The sequence below is a fragment of the Scophthalmus maximus genome, chromosome 5 (genome assembly GCF_022379125.1).
Source record: "Scophthalmus maximus strain ysfricsl-2021 chromosome 5, ASM2237912v1, whole genome shotgun sequence".
Taxonomy (NCBI): domain Eukaryota; kingdom Metazoa; phylum Chordata; class Actinopteri; order Pleuronectiformes; family Scophthalmidae; genus Scophthalmus; species Scophthalmus maximus.
This window is the reverse complement of record NC_061519.1, coordinates 26,512,501-26,527,500: the sequence shown is the minus strand read 5'-3', so window position 1 is coordinate 26,527,500 and position 15,000 is coordinate 26,512,501. Positions and strand designations below refer to the sequence as shown.

Sequence of the window (15,000 nt, the reverse complement as noted above, 5' to 3'; positions counted from 1 at the left end):
GAGCTATACCGCAGCCAGCCACCAGGGGGCGACCGGGATGATTTGGCTTCACTCTTTTGGTTAGCCGTCGTGTCGTTATGTTTCTCTGAGATCAAACCCAAATCAATTTCCCTACATCTCGTATGCCAGCGCCCCCTGGTGGCTGCGGGGAGGTTTCGCTCTGACCTGACAAACTGGAACCTGATTTGTAAAATCTGTTCCCAGGTAACGAGTGAAACCAAAACAGCAGCAGGTTGATACTGAAGAAAACTCCAGAGAATAACCGACCGTCGGCTCTGCAGGCGTTTTCCTCCGAGCTGATGAGATAAACACAAATACATTTTTACTTAAATACATCTTTTGTGTTTTTAAAATTTAATAGAAATCCCAGCGGACACTGACCCGGTTCTTTCGTCTCCGTTGTCCGACTCTAACCGGAGCCGACGAGCTCTTTTCAACCTCATGACACGGTTCGTTAGCTCCTGATTCAATCTGGACCATTAGGATTGATTTCCACAAATCACCGCTGGACGAACGCCAGCGAGCGTTCAGCAGAAGCGCTCGTCCGTCGGGCGAGTTCGTCCTCGTCTTTTGTTCGGTTGATCTGAAAAGACGGAACGTCTGTCTGGAAGATGATTCGCATGAACTGTAGGCGAGCGGGGAAAGACAACAATTAATAAACAAGTCGCAGATTTGCATCATATCTTTTGTTCTCGTTTTGATCCTGTGATGTTTGAAATGTTTCCTAAACCCACAAAACTCCACCTCCCTTGTTTCACTCCTGATTTTTTAGTTTCTTGCTTCTGTCCATTTCTCAGAAACGTCTTTGAACGTTTGAATCCTCCAGGTTTGGTGGAGAGAGCAAACACACGTGACACACTCGTGCATCTTTCCCCGACTGCCTCATTCCTTCATTCATGTACGGCTGCGACTAGCGATTATTTCTTTGGTTCATAAAATGTCGATCGTGTTTCCTAAAACCACCAAGATGATGTTTAGTTTTGTCCTCACACCAAAGATCTTCAGTTCACCGTCACAGACGAGCAAAGAAACCAGAACATATTCACAGTTAAGAAGCTGAAATCAGAGAATTTTGACTTTTTTTTCACTAAAAACTACTTGAACACATTAATCGATTATACAAACAGTTGACGATTCATTTAGTAGTCGATTACTCATCGATTAATCGCCTGTTGCAGCTCTACATTGCTTCAGGGTGCAGACGGTGACATCTCGCTCACTGTGCCGGCGGCATGACGCTCTGAGCTTAAACGAGCCGGACTGCGAAGGTCGAAGGGTCAATCCCCAGTGACCTCGACCCTTCCAGCCTCATTAATTTACTTCCAGTCGATCTGGGAGACGGATGACATCACTGGCTCGCTGCCCAGGCGACACACACGGGAGGATTTGTGCTCTGCAGCTGGGAAATAATCACAAATAACAGAACAACGCTGCCCTCCGACCGTACGCCTCTCTCACATCCCTCCTCAAGGGCAAAGAGCACAGAGACTCACTGGCTGACGCGGGAATTGAACCTGCACACGCTGAGTTTCAGTTTCTGTCCGACCCTTGCAGCATGTTAGTGTGTGTGTGTGTGTGTGTGTGTGTGTGTGTGTGTGTGTGTGTGTGTGTCTGTGTCTGTGTGTGTGTCTGTGTGTGTGTGTGTGTGTGTGTGTGTGTGTGTGTGTGTGTGTGTCTGTGTCTGTGTCTGTGTGTGTGTGTGTGTGTGTGTGTGTGTCTGAGGCGTGGAGGTCGTGGTGTGTGTCTTTGAATGAATCTGTGTGTGTGTGTGCGCGTGAGGCCGGAGCTTGGGGGGGGGTTGTGATTGATGCCTTGCTCAGTGGCGCGTTGGCATTCGTCAGTGAAGGAAGAGGGCGAGGAGACGGAGCTCTCAGAAAATCCAGCGAATCAAATTCTGCGGTTGCAAGTCTGTTTCTGGTCCGGTCGCACTATGCAGAAACACGCACGCACGCACACACACACGCACACACACACACACACACACACACACACACACACACACACACACACACACACACACACACACACGCAGGCTAAATGCTGTGTGTTATTAATAGAAGTGTCAGGGTGACACAGTTATCCCACATTGCAGAGGCATTCCTCTGCACACACACACACACACACACACACACACACACACACTTTGACTCAGCACCTAACAGAGGTGTGTGTGAGAGTGTGTGTGTGAGTGTGTGTATGCGTGTGCGTGTGTGTGCGCGTGTGTTCAACTGTATAAACAGACCACACACACCTGCGGTCGTAGTCAAAGGCTCCAGACAAACTTGCTGCACAGACTGAGAGATGTCGTTACCGTGGGTTGGATGAGCTTGTATCCATGGCAACAGGCAGTGTGGGGGGTAAATGGTGAGGTTTCCCTGAAACGTCATAAAAAGTGTCTCTGTGTGTCCTGAGCGACGAAAATTACGTCTTTGGTTTTTTGTCTTGTGCCTTTTTGAATTTTTTTGAATTAAACAAGATATTTTCTGACACGTCTTTGTACCGATGGCTCGGGATCTCTGTCTCTCACACACACACACACACACACACACACACACACACACACACATGGTAGATTCACGGGCCAGGACAGCTGACCCACACGTGTGTGTGTGTGTGTGTGTGTAGCTGCGGGGCTCCGGCCGTCGTCCGGATGCTGACCACTGGAGACTGAGACCTGTGACTCGGTACTCGTCGGAGTCGACCCTCTGTTCCCTCCGAACATCTTCGGGGAGTCGGCGAGCGGCAGCATCACATCTCGCGGCTGCAGGACCCGAGTGTGTCACACACTCCGGGTCCGAGACACGTCGCCCTCATTAAAACACAGAGACATGTGGAGGTTGTTCCTCAAGCGGAGACCAAACAGACACCTTGTGTTTAAGAGACTGAACAAAAGTTCCCTTGATGTAGCTCCGAAAGCCTCCATCCTCCGGTGGTCAAGAGGGAGGTCTGGTTTTCCTTTTGTAGTTCATGTATTGAGACGAGCAGCATCCTGCCACGCGCTGGTTCCATCTGCGTCGAAACAGGAATGAAAAAGGAAGTGCGTGTGCGCGTGTGTGTGTGTGTGTGTGTGTCATACTGACAGTTCCATGTTTCTGACCCTGGAGTCGGGTTCCGTGAACGAGGATGAAAAAAAACTAAAACACGGAGGACTGAGTTCGATGTCCATCGTCACAGTATGAGAGGACGATCGGTTCTGGCCTTCTGCTGCCGGGCGTCTCTTTCTGCACCCGACCGTGTGTTCGGCTCAGCAGAGAGGACCAGATGTCCGTTGGCATGGTGAGACTTCAGCTGTGGACGAGTGTTAGTGTTAGTGTTAGTGTGTGTGTGTGTGTGTGTGTGTGATTATTGCTGTAATGACTTGACTATGATTTTATTGTTTCATTGTCGTGAGTGAAAATGACATTTAAATAACCAGCTGATTGTAGAAGAGCACCTTTTCGTGCCACGTGACTCTTTTGGTCCAATCTTGACTGGAGTGTTCAAGCCAGGGATGTACTGATACCCGGGTATCGGGTCCAATACTGTGCTCATGTACTCGTACTTGTTGTGCTCATGAAACTACTACACCAGATACCACGATGGCAACATGGCGTATGTTCTCTCGTCTTCTCACGTCTTCTCACGTCTTCTCAAGTCCTCTCACGTCTTCTCAAGTCCTCTCACGTCTTCTCACGTCTTATCACGTCTTCTCACGTCTTCTCACGTCTTCTCACGTCCTCTCATGTCTTCTCACGTCCTCTCACGTCCTCTCACGTCCTCTCACGTCCTCTCACGTCTTCTCACGTCTTCTCACGTCCTCTCATGTCTTCTCACGTCCTCTCACGTCCTCTCACGTCCTCTCACGTCTTCTCACGTCCTCTCTCGTCCTCTCACGTCCTCTCACGTCTTCTCTCGTCCTCTCACGTCTTCTCACGTCTTCTCACGTCTTCTCATGTCCTCTCACGTCCTCTCACGTCTTCTCACGTCTTCTCACGTCTTCTCACGTCTTCTCACGTCCTCTCACGTCCTCTCATGTCTTCTCACGTCCTCTCACGTCTTCTCACGTCTTCTCACGTCTTCTCACGTCCTCTCACGGCCTCTCACGTCTTCTCACGTCCTCTCACGTCCTCTCACGTCCTCTCACGTCTTCTCTTGTCTTCTCACGTCCTCTCACGTCTTCTCACGTCTTCTCTCGTCCTCTCACGTCTTCTCACGTCTTCTCACGTCTTCTCACGTCTTCTCACGTCTTCTCACGTCCTCTCACGTCTTCTCACGTCTTCTCACGTCCTCTCACGTCTTCTCTCGTCCTCTCACGTCTTCTCACGTCTTCTCACGTCCTCTCACGTCCTCTCACGTCCTCTCACGTCTTCTCTCGTCCTCTCACGTCTTCTCACGTCTTCTCTCGTCCTCTCACGTCTTCTCACGTCTTCTCACGTCCTCTCACGTCCTCTCACGTCCTCTCACGTCTTCTCACGTCCTCTCACGTCCTCTCACGTCCTCTCTCGTCTTCTCAAGTCTTCTCTCGTCTTCTCACGTCCTCTCACGTCCTCTCACGTCTTCTCTCGTCTTCTCCCGTCCAGAAGGAACCAGGTGCTGGCTCCTGTTTGAAGAGTCACTTGAGGCCTGTTGACTCGAGTGATGTCGCTCTTTCAGACAATTCAAGGCTTTCAAACGTTAAGGATTAAATTTTGTCTGGGTTTCTTTGCTTTGTGGGATATCTCAAACCACTTTTAATGTTTTACGTGGAAACTATCATGTAGAAATTAGAGTTTATTGTCAGTTGTGACAGTTTTGCTGCTCGTCTGTGGATCTGGAGCTGAGGCCATGTTCTTCAAATCTTCAAATCGATCCTGAATCGAACCGGGAGCCGATGGACAGAGAGGAGTATGACATGGATGTAGTGTGTCCATCGAGGTCCGTGTGAACAACGTGGACATCTCCTGAAGGATCCCGGCGGCTCGATTCCCCCGAGCGTTCCTTAACGTCATCACAAACACTTGGCTCCCGTCAGCTCTTCACGTCGCGGTGAATCTCCGCCGCTCAGCTCTTTTTGCTCGTGTGATTGATGCCCGACACTGAAGCCAGACGGAGGCCGGGCACTGACGCGACTGCTCCGCTCCGCTGCCATCGATCCTCCCTCACTTAAGCCATAATGAAGTATCGGTCGGCCTCAGCGAGCGTCAGCAGGTGAGGGCAGACACTCGACTTAATTACAGCTGGGTCCTCGTCGTAGGAGGCCGCTGACGGAGGACGGACGGAGGAAAGTGCAGCGCATACGGAAAAAACCTTAAGGAAACGATTTTTTAATTTTCATCCTCAGAGGGAAATTCTCAAGTGGGAGCAGCAACGACGGATCGTACATGGTCAAAGAGGTTGTTGGAAGTGGAAAACTCCTTGTGGTTTCCACAACTGCCCGGCAAACATTTGGCGTTCGTCTTCGTCAACCCTGCACATCGTGCGGGGTTGGGAACTCGACTGACCGGCGTCCGGTCGCAGAGGTCGCGGCCCTGACTCCGTGACACTGTGAGGATATGAATTCATACAGTTTTATTTATTTTCCAAGTCCGGTTGCTACGTGGTCACGTGGTCCAGGTGAAACAAACCTCCCACTGCCTCATGTCCCGACCTTTCAAACCACACTACTACTTGTAGAAGTAGAATAATAATATTAACAAACTTTATCATCTGTCGCACTTTTTTCTAGACAAGGTCACAAAGTGCTTTACAAGATAAACAGCTCAGAACAAAACAGCAGACTAGAGGAGACAGGGAACATAAGAGGCCACGAGCCGGCAGTTGTTTTATGATGAGAGGAACTGAACCCAGACTTTTAAAAAAAGGAAAACTTCCAGGAGGTCAAAGACAAAAAATCTGAGCATTTGTGAAAAGGATTTGAGGTCGATGCCTCGAACAGGTGATGTCGTGTCTGTGGTCGGGGATCAGACGAAGCCGGCGGGAGTTTGTTCCCCTCACATCCCGGGACGTGTTGACCCTGAGTTGGTCCCGTCTGGAGGAGGAGACTCGGCTCTGCAGCGCTCTGCCCGTACAAGGACTCAGTGGACGGAGAGTGTGATGACGGGGGGGGGGGGGGGGGGTAAAGAAAAAGCGTGAAATCCAAAAAAAGAAAGAAGAGAGAATGAAAAATGAGAGGGTGAGATATAAATAGGAGACGGAGGAATGTGAGAGGAGGAGTCGAACACGAAAACACTGAAACACTGACGACGTCCTCGAGCGACCTGAAGGTCCGAGGACAGTTCGCTCCTGTGACTCCTGTTTGTGTCCTTTTATAATTCCACACATTCTCGCATTACCCACAATGCAACGTGATCTCTGACGATCCCATCAGACACCGCGGGAGTGTTCAGGCCGAACGCAGCCTGGGGGGGGGGGGGCGGTCGCCTGTTAACCCCCCGACACCAACTGGACACGGACTCGAGTGACATCACCCGAGGTTTCACAGCGTCCTCCTCCGGCCCGGTTGTACGGCGGCGCCGAGAGCTCACGGCACCGTCATCAGTTTGACGACAGACAAACGAAACGGACGTGTTTCCGGAGGACACCTGAAAGTGTCGCACACGCTCTGAATCACGCGAGATCACAATGTTAACATAAATCCGAATCACTCTCTATCGCAATTTTCCGCCGTGAGCTCTGTGGGCCACCGTACTTTTATGAATAAAGTTGGAGAAGGAAACAAAAAGTGATTAACTTTAATCTCACTTACGGCCTTTTGGAATAATGTGATATTCCCTCACACACCCACACTCGTTCGCCCTGACGCGACCCGGTCGGCTGCAAACAACCCATGAACACTTTGACCGCTGTGTGTTTACTGTACGTCAGTCGTGAGCGTTAAAGACGGAGGAGACACAGACCTGTACTTTTTGAGTTCTTGATCGGACGCATGGTTTCACTCCAGGATTTTACTTTGTCGAGGACGAGAAACAGACGCGCTCTCTCAGAAATGTGACATTTGCGGAAGGAAAAAATCTCTGCTCCTTGTCTCTGAAAGGTCAACGTTTAATATCATTTATGATTTTGGTTTTTTTAAATAACCTGAGTGATCCACACGTACGAGAGAGGAGACGAGAAATTAAAAGGTCAAACTCAGGGATTTTAGTGAGTAATAACTAGATTAGATCAAAACTACTCGAACTGTTCCAGTTTGAATCTGCATTCAATTCATATTTGACTATAATGACTCAGTTTTCAAGGGAACTTCTGGATTAATGTCGCCTCCCACAAAGCACTCGGGTCGCACAGTGTGTGCGTTTATATAATGATGTGCATATATTATATATCATATCTAGAGCTGCAACTGTTAAACAATTAATCGATTAATAATCGACTACTAAATTAATCGCCAGCTATTTTGGTAATCGGTTAATCGGTTCAAGTAGTTTTTACGAAAAAATAAGTCAAAATTCTCTGATTTCTGCCTCTTCAATGTGAATATTTTCTGGTTTCTTTGCTCCTCTGTGACAGTGAACTGGTTTTGGGGAAACACGATGGACGATTTTCACCATTTTATGACATTTTATTGGATCGATTAATAAAAAAAACCGAATCGACAGATTGATCCATAATGAAAATAATCGGGAGTTGCAGCCCTGGTCAAATCATATCTGATATCTGGTCCTTTTGCTGTTGCGTACGTTTGGGCTCATAAGTGAATTAGTACGCTGCAGTTTTGTGCAGGTATGCACACGTGTGTGTGTGTGTGTGTGTGTGTGTGTGTGTGTGTGTGTGTGTGTGTGTGTGTGTGTGTGTGTGTGTGTGTGTGTGTGTGTGCCCCGTCGTGTGAGTGTGAGGTGAAGTGACAGATTTGGATCAGCAGGGAGACGCGGCTCCACAACTGTGCCACGCTTGAATAATGCATCAGATCTAAATCACACGCACCTGAATTCTGGAGACGGCGGAGCGGCCGCGTTTCCCGGGGAGCGTTTTCCCCCGTGACGCCGCCGTCCCCCTTCAGACCGTCTGGAGGTCGGGCGGGACGGGGGAGGAGCTTAACTGGTGACCGGTTCATTCGGGACGGAATCCTGACTTTAACAAATTAGAATATGAAACATGAACAAGACCATTCAGGCAAAAGGGAACAAATCAGAGCTGTCACAGTCGATTCATTCATTAAATCAATAGTCAAATCATAATAATGGTTTTAGTTTAATGGAAAAATAATAATTTGAAGTTGACCACTGATCAGACAAAACATCTGCATCTGTGGGAAAATATGTTTTGTTACTGTTTTCTGGCATTTTGTAAACAAACCAATGAATCGATTAATAAAGGAAACGACCGATCAGGTGAATAAACCATGAAAATAATCGTCAGTTAAAGCAGCAGCTGATGTTAAGTAGTGATTCATTTTTCATAACATCATCTAAAGCCGATTAACGTGAAAAAAAAGAAATATTACAACACCACCTTTGATATCACAAAACACGTCAGACGTCATCGCTCGCTCGCGTTTCTAATAATCTGTGTCGTCTGCGGCTGAAGGTGTGAAGACGAAGATTGTTCCGTGGGTTTCAGACTCGGAGCGGTTTCCCCCCGGGGGGGTTACGGGAAATGCAGTCTCCGACGAGAACACGAGCAACGTTCCCCCGCTGGGCTCATGTGGCCGGAAGCTGCAGCGAGCTCGGGGATGAATGAGTCATGAGTTATTAAGTGATTTAATATTTAATAATCCTCCAAGAGGATTCTTGTGATAGATTTATGAGTAAAAAACAAATCTACATTTTTTTCGGTCAATAGTATTGTTTTAACTGGTGAGATAAAGGGATGGTTCTTGTGTGTGTGTGTGTGTGTGTGTGTGTGTGTGTGTGTGTGTGTGTGTGTGTGTGTGTGTGTGTGTGTGTGTGTGTGTGTACGTTTTGACGTGCAGCACCTCCGGCCTCTCACACTTCCCTTGGCTGTTTCCTGTCTTCACACATTCAGAGACTGACAGTCGCAGATAAGACTCTTTAAGGTCTCGTGTCAGTGTGTGTGTGTGTGTGTGTGTGTGTGTGTGTGTGTGTGTGTGTGTGTGTGTCCAGACTGACTCCCCTCTGCCGACACCTGATTTGAAGAGTGTGGACTTCCGCAGTTGCAGCTCTGGCTTCTGAGGCCACGTTTCAGTGTCGCACACGGGTTTTTACTTTTTTTACACTGAACAGAGGTTTTTAGAAAACAAAAGCTCTCTCCGTGTGTGTGTGTGTGTGTGTCTGTGTGTGTGTGTGTGTGTGTGTGTGTGTGTGTGTGGCGTCTGGATGGGCGTGGACAGCATCTGTCAGATATTGAGGTCAGACGGAGACACGGGGAAAAGGGTTGAACTCTCTGGAGATCAAATAAAGGATGAGGGAGACGGCAGCACAAAAGGTGGAGACAGGAGAGAGAGGGACAGAGAGAGGGAGGGAGGGAGGGAGAGAGAGAGGGAGGAAGCTCAGAGCAGGTCAGACTGCCGGGGGAGCGAGGACGAGCGGAGCTGGACGAGGTGAACGCTCTGTGGATTCTTTCCAGCGTGTGCGTTAGTGCCGCGTTATGGACAGCATGAAAGATTGATGGAGATAAAAGGAAAAGGACGTCGTCTGGCTCTGTCGTCTGGGTCGGACGCTCTGACGGACACGGCGGCGGCGCAGGAGAGAAGGGGGAGGAGCCGAGCTGTCGTCCCCCTCCTCTAGATGTGACGGATACGCGCGGGGGCGGCGCGTCGAGCAAGGTGAGGTCAAACTTTGGTCCGTCGCTCGGGGTTGTCCTCTGATGAATCCTGATCCATCGCTGGTGACGTCTGTCCCGTAACTTCTCACAGTTGAATGTGCGGCCTGTGGAGAGTTACGGAGGTTATGTTTCAACCCCGGTCCGTTTGTTTGTGTGATGGTCAGCAGGATTACGCAAGATGGAATAGTGGGAATTACGGATTTCCACGAAACTTGTTGGAAGGGCGGCACACGGGCCAAGAAAGAACCCGTCAAATTATTTTACAGCTGCTGACACTTTTGTCCAAAGCAACTTACAATCAGCGAGGCAGGTTGGGATGACCTGGCATCGAACCGTGACCTGCTGCACCAAGGTCAGCGTTGTAACCCACTAAGGATCTGGTCAAAGGGCGGATCCACGATAAAACTTTGCTGAACATTGCGAGTCAGTAGGATTGTTCCACAACAACTGAACCGATTTCCATGGACTTCTGGGGAAGGTTCGGGTCTGACCCGAGGAAGAACCCTTCGATCCTGGAGTTTTATTCTTAGAGACCGGGCGTCGGCCCTGTTGAAGGTTTGCGCTCGCCTTGTTTGTATCGTGCGCTCGACTAGCGAACACACAAAGGATTCCATGGTTGTCGCAGATGTCGGCTGAAGGGAATGGTAACCCTTCATTTATTTTTCTTAAATCCTTTTTTAAGATTGTATGTCTTGTAGAGTTTCCGTCTCTGGAGATTCACACTCGTACAGTATGCAGGTAAAGGTGAATGCAACAAACATGACTTGCGGAGCGTTCCCCACATGGTTGTATTTCGATTGAAACAACCAGATGTAACGGAGGACCTCAAGTCTGGCGGAATACCGAGTGTGTTCCATGTGGATCTGTCGCCGGCAGCGTGACTGAGCGGCTCGCTGCTCCGGCCTCCATGTAGAGCGATGCAGCGACGGTGGGGGGCACAGACACAGCTGTTCCCAGAGCTGAAGGATGGGGGGGGGGGTGGAGTATCTGCGCCAGTGTTTTACCGTAGTAAGCAGTAGAGCGCCGTGTGAGCGGCATACCGCGAGTTCCTCTGTCAGTCCGTCATGAGCGGGGACCACCTGCTGGTGGGAATACGTCCTCCAGCTACACGGGATCATCCGTCCCATCTGTCAGCGGAGCGGCTCTGTATCGGTGTCGCCGCGGTTGAGATCAACATTAGTTCAAAATGACAACATGTGCGGGGGGGGAGACGGGGGGAGTTCTACGTCCGGGCGCTGCTGGTTGTGTTCGGGGTTTTATTCTGGCTTTAACTTTTCCCCTTTTATTCTGGATGTTTTCTTCCCTTTGTGCTCGCTGTATTCATGCTCACTAAATGGCCAAATGTGTGCGGACACACCTGCTGCCCCACATACCTTTGTTCTGAGGCGGCTTTCCCTCCCGGTCCCTCTGATCCCAGAGGTAAACAGATTTTAGACAATGGCGCGATTCTCTTTCCTGTTTCGACCTGAAAGGAAAGAAATCCCTCTGTAAACGCTCTTGTGTCTGAATGAGACGAGAGAGAAAACTAAAGCCTATACGACTATGGAAGCAAGTAAGAGACATAAGTCTTTGAACTTTAACAGCCACTGAATACTTAATATTGAAATATTTTATTTTGAAAACCATGTTTCTGAATTTATTTGTTCGGAATTCACCTCTTTGAAATTATTTTACTTCGGTATTCAGATACAAAAAAATGCAGATCTCAAATTTCAAATTACAATTTTTCAATTGCTAAAATCCAGATCGAAAAATTCACACAGTAACATCTTGGCTACCCAGGATAGGAAAAGCAATTGAGCCTGCATAAACACACGAGTCACACAAACCATATCTGTGTTCCAAACAGACTTAGCTTCAACATCCTCCTGTCGAGCCCTGAGTTCGATTGTACATAAACAGCAAACTTACCGGAGCGCCTTCGTTTCCCCTGGCAGTCACCTTCACAATATCCGTGCCGATCTCTTGGATCACATGACAGACAGGCCGTGCTCTGATAGGCCAGACGTCGGTTCGATTGCATGCAGGCTCAATTGCTTTTCCTATCCTGGGTAGCCCGGATGTTACTGTGAATTTTTCGATCTGAATTTGAGCAATCGAATTTGAGTGTGAATATTTAACTTGAGCAATCGAAAAATTGTAACTTGAAATCTGATTTTTTTTGTATCTGAATACCGAAGTAAAATAATTTCAAAGAGGTGAATTCCGAACAAATAAATTCAGATACATGTTTTTCAAAATAAAATATTTCAATATTAAGTATTCAGTGGCTGTTAAAGTTCAAAGACTTATGTGTCTTATTTGCTTCCATATACGACGTGTTCATCAATCGCGTGATTGTAATAGTGCGTTCACACCGGAAGCAACGCCAATTGTTAGAACAACAAGATTACATACAAAGATTAATACGCGAAACACGCAAATTTGCGTCGCCCGCGTCCACGGCCGTAGCACTGGGCAGACTACCCAGGGCGCAAGGGTGGGGACTACCTGAATACAGCAGGAAGTTAGCTGGCAGCTACCTAGCTGAGATCGACACAGCTGCTATTGCTAGCCGGCTAGCTTACTGTAACTTTTACTACCTGAATACAGCAGGAAGTTAGCTGGCTGCTACCTAGCTGAGATCGACTCAGCTGCTATTGCTAGCCGGCTAGCTTACTGTAACTTTTACTACCTGAATACAGCAGGAAGTTAGCTGGCTGCTACCTAGCTGAGATCGACACAGCTGCTATTGCTAGCCGGCTAGCTTACTGTAACTTTTACTACCTGAATACAGCAGGAAGTTAGCTGGCAGCTACCTAGCTGAGATCGACACAGCTGCTATTGCTAGCCGGCTAGCTTACTGTAACTTTTACTACCTGAATACAGCAGGAAGTTAGCTGGCTGCTACCTAGCTGAGATCGACACAGCTGCTATTGCTAGCCGGCTAGCTTACTGTAACTTTTACTACCTGAATACAGCAGGAAGTTAGCTGGCTGCTACCTAGCTGAGATCGACACAGCTGCTATTGCTAGCCGGCTAGCTTACTGTAACTTTTACTACCTGAATACAGCAGGAAGTTAGCTGGCAGCTACCTAGCTGAGATCGACACAGCTGCTATTGCTAGCTAGCTAACTGTAGCTCACATGTCTCCCCCCTCTGCCTCCCTCTCAACACTCTCTCTCTCTTATCTCTGTAGACTTCGTCGCTGCGACAGCTCCTTTTGCTGATCTCATCTGCTGTGACAGAGGAGTCGCTCCCCCCCCCGTGTTGAAGGAGGCGTCCTGGCTTATCTGGCCATAGATTAAACATTGACAACGTCCTTTACCCTTTTTAAAAAACTGATAAGCTAAAGGCTAACAGATTAGCTCGGAGAGCCCATCTACTCTCAGTGTCAAGAGCACTCGTCATGTCAACATGCTCACCTTTACTCCAGAGGCCGGAGGTCAGATTTTCAAAAATTGAGTTTTTCAGGGATAAATCCTTTTTTTTGGGGGGGGGGGGGGGGGATTCCATATTTAACTGATGAAAACATGTTAAATATACAGTGAATCGTACAAATAAAAGTTTCTGTCGCAGGCGACGTGATGCAGAGTCCCCTGGACCCTTGAGCAACACTGTCGGTTTATTGGTTTTCAAAGATCTGAAATTTGATTTTGTAGAGTTCAACTGCGGAAGGGGGATTCTGCAAAGGTTCGTCTCTTTGGCTTAAAAAAAAAGCAAACAAGCACAAACCGATGATAGGACTCAATGAACAAGACCGTGGGAATGGCCGCCCATCAGAAGAGTCATTGATGCTGATGCGGCTCGGCCTTCAGGTGTCTCTCCCCAGCGACCTTGCCGGGGGTCGGTTGTAAATTGATTTTCCGCTCCGCTCCACTCTCCTCTGACGGAGGTCGGCTGTAGACGGACCGATTGGGCCACTCACGACCGCTGTAGCCGAGGCTAATCTCCCCCTCGGCCCGACATCCGTCATTACACCGCGGCAGGTTCGTCTCTCTGCTTTCTGCTGCGTCACTGCTGCTGCAGCTGCAGGACAGAGGCGGTGCAGGTCTGGGAAGCAAGGATTAGATCGTTCAGTGAACTTAAACTCCACGTTTTTGTTTGTGGGGAGGGTTAAAGGGACAGTTCAGTGATTTTGAAGTGGGGTTGTATGAGTTACTTATGCATAGTTAATATGAAAACAGTGAGACTGAGACTTACGCTTCTTCCACTTCTCCTCCACACTCCGTTAAATGACATCGCTGATCACCGTCTCCACAAAGTAACATATTAACTATGCATTAGTAACTCATACAACCCCACTTCAAAATCACTGAACTATCCCTTTAATGTCTCCGCGCTGGACTGAAACTCAGTGGTACCGGAGATTAAATGCAGCATCGGTAACTTTGTTTTGTTTCATTGTTTCATTAGTGCTGCAACTAACAAAGATATTCAGTTCACTGTCACAGAGGAGCTAAGAAACCAGAAAATATTCACATTTAAGAAGCAGAAATCAGAGACTTTTACTGTTTTTTCTCTCATAGAAAATACTTGAACCGATTTATCGACTATCAAGAATAGTTGGCGATTAATTTAGTAGTGGATTACTCATTACTCATTCCTTGATGAGTAATTGATTAACTGTTTCCGCTCTATATAATATGAATACGTTTTAATACTATTTGCTAAAAAAAAACTAAAAGCGGGCAAGGGCGTCTTGATTGACAGTTATAGAGATATATAAGATTACAGAGCACGAACAAAGCAGTGATCTCTCACTCTCAATTTAGAACCGGAGACGTTTATCAAAAGAAAGAAAAGGAGACGTGAAGCCAGAGCAGCCGAAATCTGATAAGACAGAAAAGAAAGAGAGAAGAAAAGAAACACTGAGATAAATCCACCGATGATAACCTGACTGTGTTGTTAGTGTGTGTGTGTGTGTGTGTCTGTGTGTGTGTGTGTGTGTGTCTGTGTGAGTGTGTGTGTGTGTGTGCGCGTTTCTGTGGATTCTCATCAGGATGTCTGTGTCCTGACTGGGTTGGCTTCTCAGTTCCCCTCTGCCTTTTGTCCAACATCCTGTTTTTCGTAACACACACACACACACACACACACACGCACACACCTGGGTCGTCGTTCCTCCCTAGCTGGTACTGTATATGTCGATTAGGGAATCGACGCGTTTCCCGAACTGTCAAACCGCTTCGTTTAAATGTGAAACCAAAAACGTGAACACACGTCTGTAGTGGTGAAGTCTCCGAGATGGTTCAGAACCGTCAGGTATCTTCTGCTCCGGCTCCTGAGGTCGTTGCTCGTGTTGTTTAAGACATCGTGCACATTTGATCCGGTTGGTTTCCCTTG

At 48.1% G+C, this 15,000-nt stretch overlaps 1 protein-coding gene and 1 long non-coding RNA gene across 12 annotated transcripts in view; one reads left to right on the top strand and one right to left on the bottom strand.

The window, feature by feature from the left end:
- LOC118310895 overlaps positions 1–11,715 on the bottom strand; it is a 19,154-nt gene extending 7,439 nt beyond the window's left edge. The window contains exons 1-4 of one of the 3 annotated variants that reach the window (XR_004793862.2): positions 11,590–11,715; positions 11,052–11,143; positions 7,879–8,025; positions 434–625 (exon numbers count right to left, since the gene is read on the bottom strand). This is a non-coding gene — a long non-coding RNA (uncharacterized LOC118310895). Of the gene's footprint in view, positions 1–433; positions 626–5,659; positions 6,017–7,878; positions 8,026–11,051; positions 11,144–11,589 lie in introns of those variants that run through there. The other 2 variants (XR_004793864.2, XR_004793863.2) reach the window with 2 other exon arrangements.
- Positions 1–15,000, top strand: part of LOC118310878 (disco-interacting protein 2 homolog C) — a 106,028-nt gene that overhangs the window by 23,267 nt on the left and 67,761 nt on the right. Inside the window, exon 1 of one of the 9 annotated variants that reach the window (XM_035634204.2) lies at positions 9,415–9,679. The exons of the other annotated variants lie outside the window; for them this stretch is intronic. The gene's annotated coding sequence lies outside the window, so the exon portion shown is untranslated. Of the gene's footprint in view, positions 1–9,414; positions 9,680–15,000 lie in introns of those variants that run through there. 9 annotated transcript variants of the gene reach the window in all.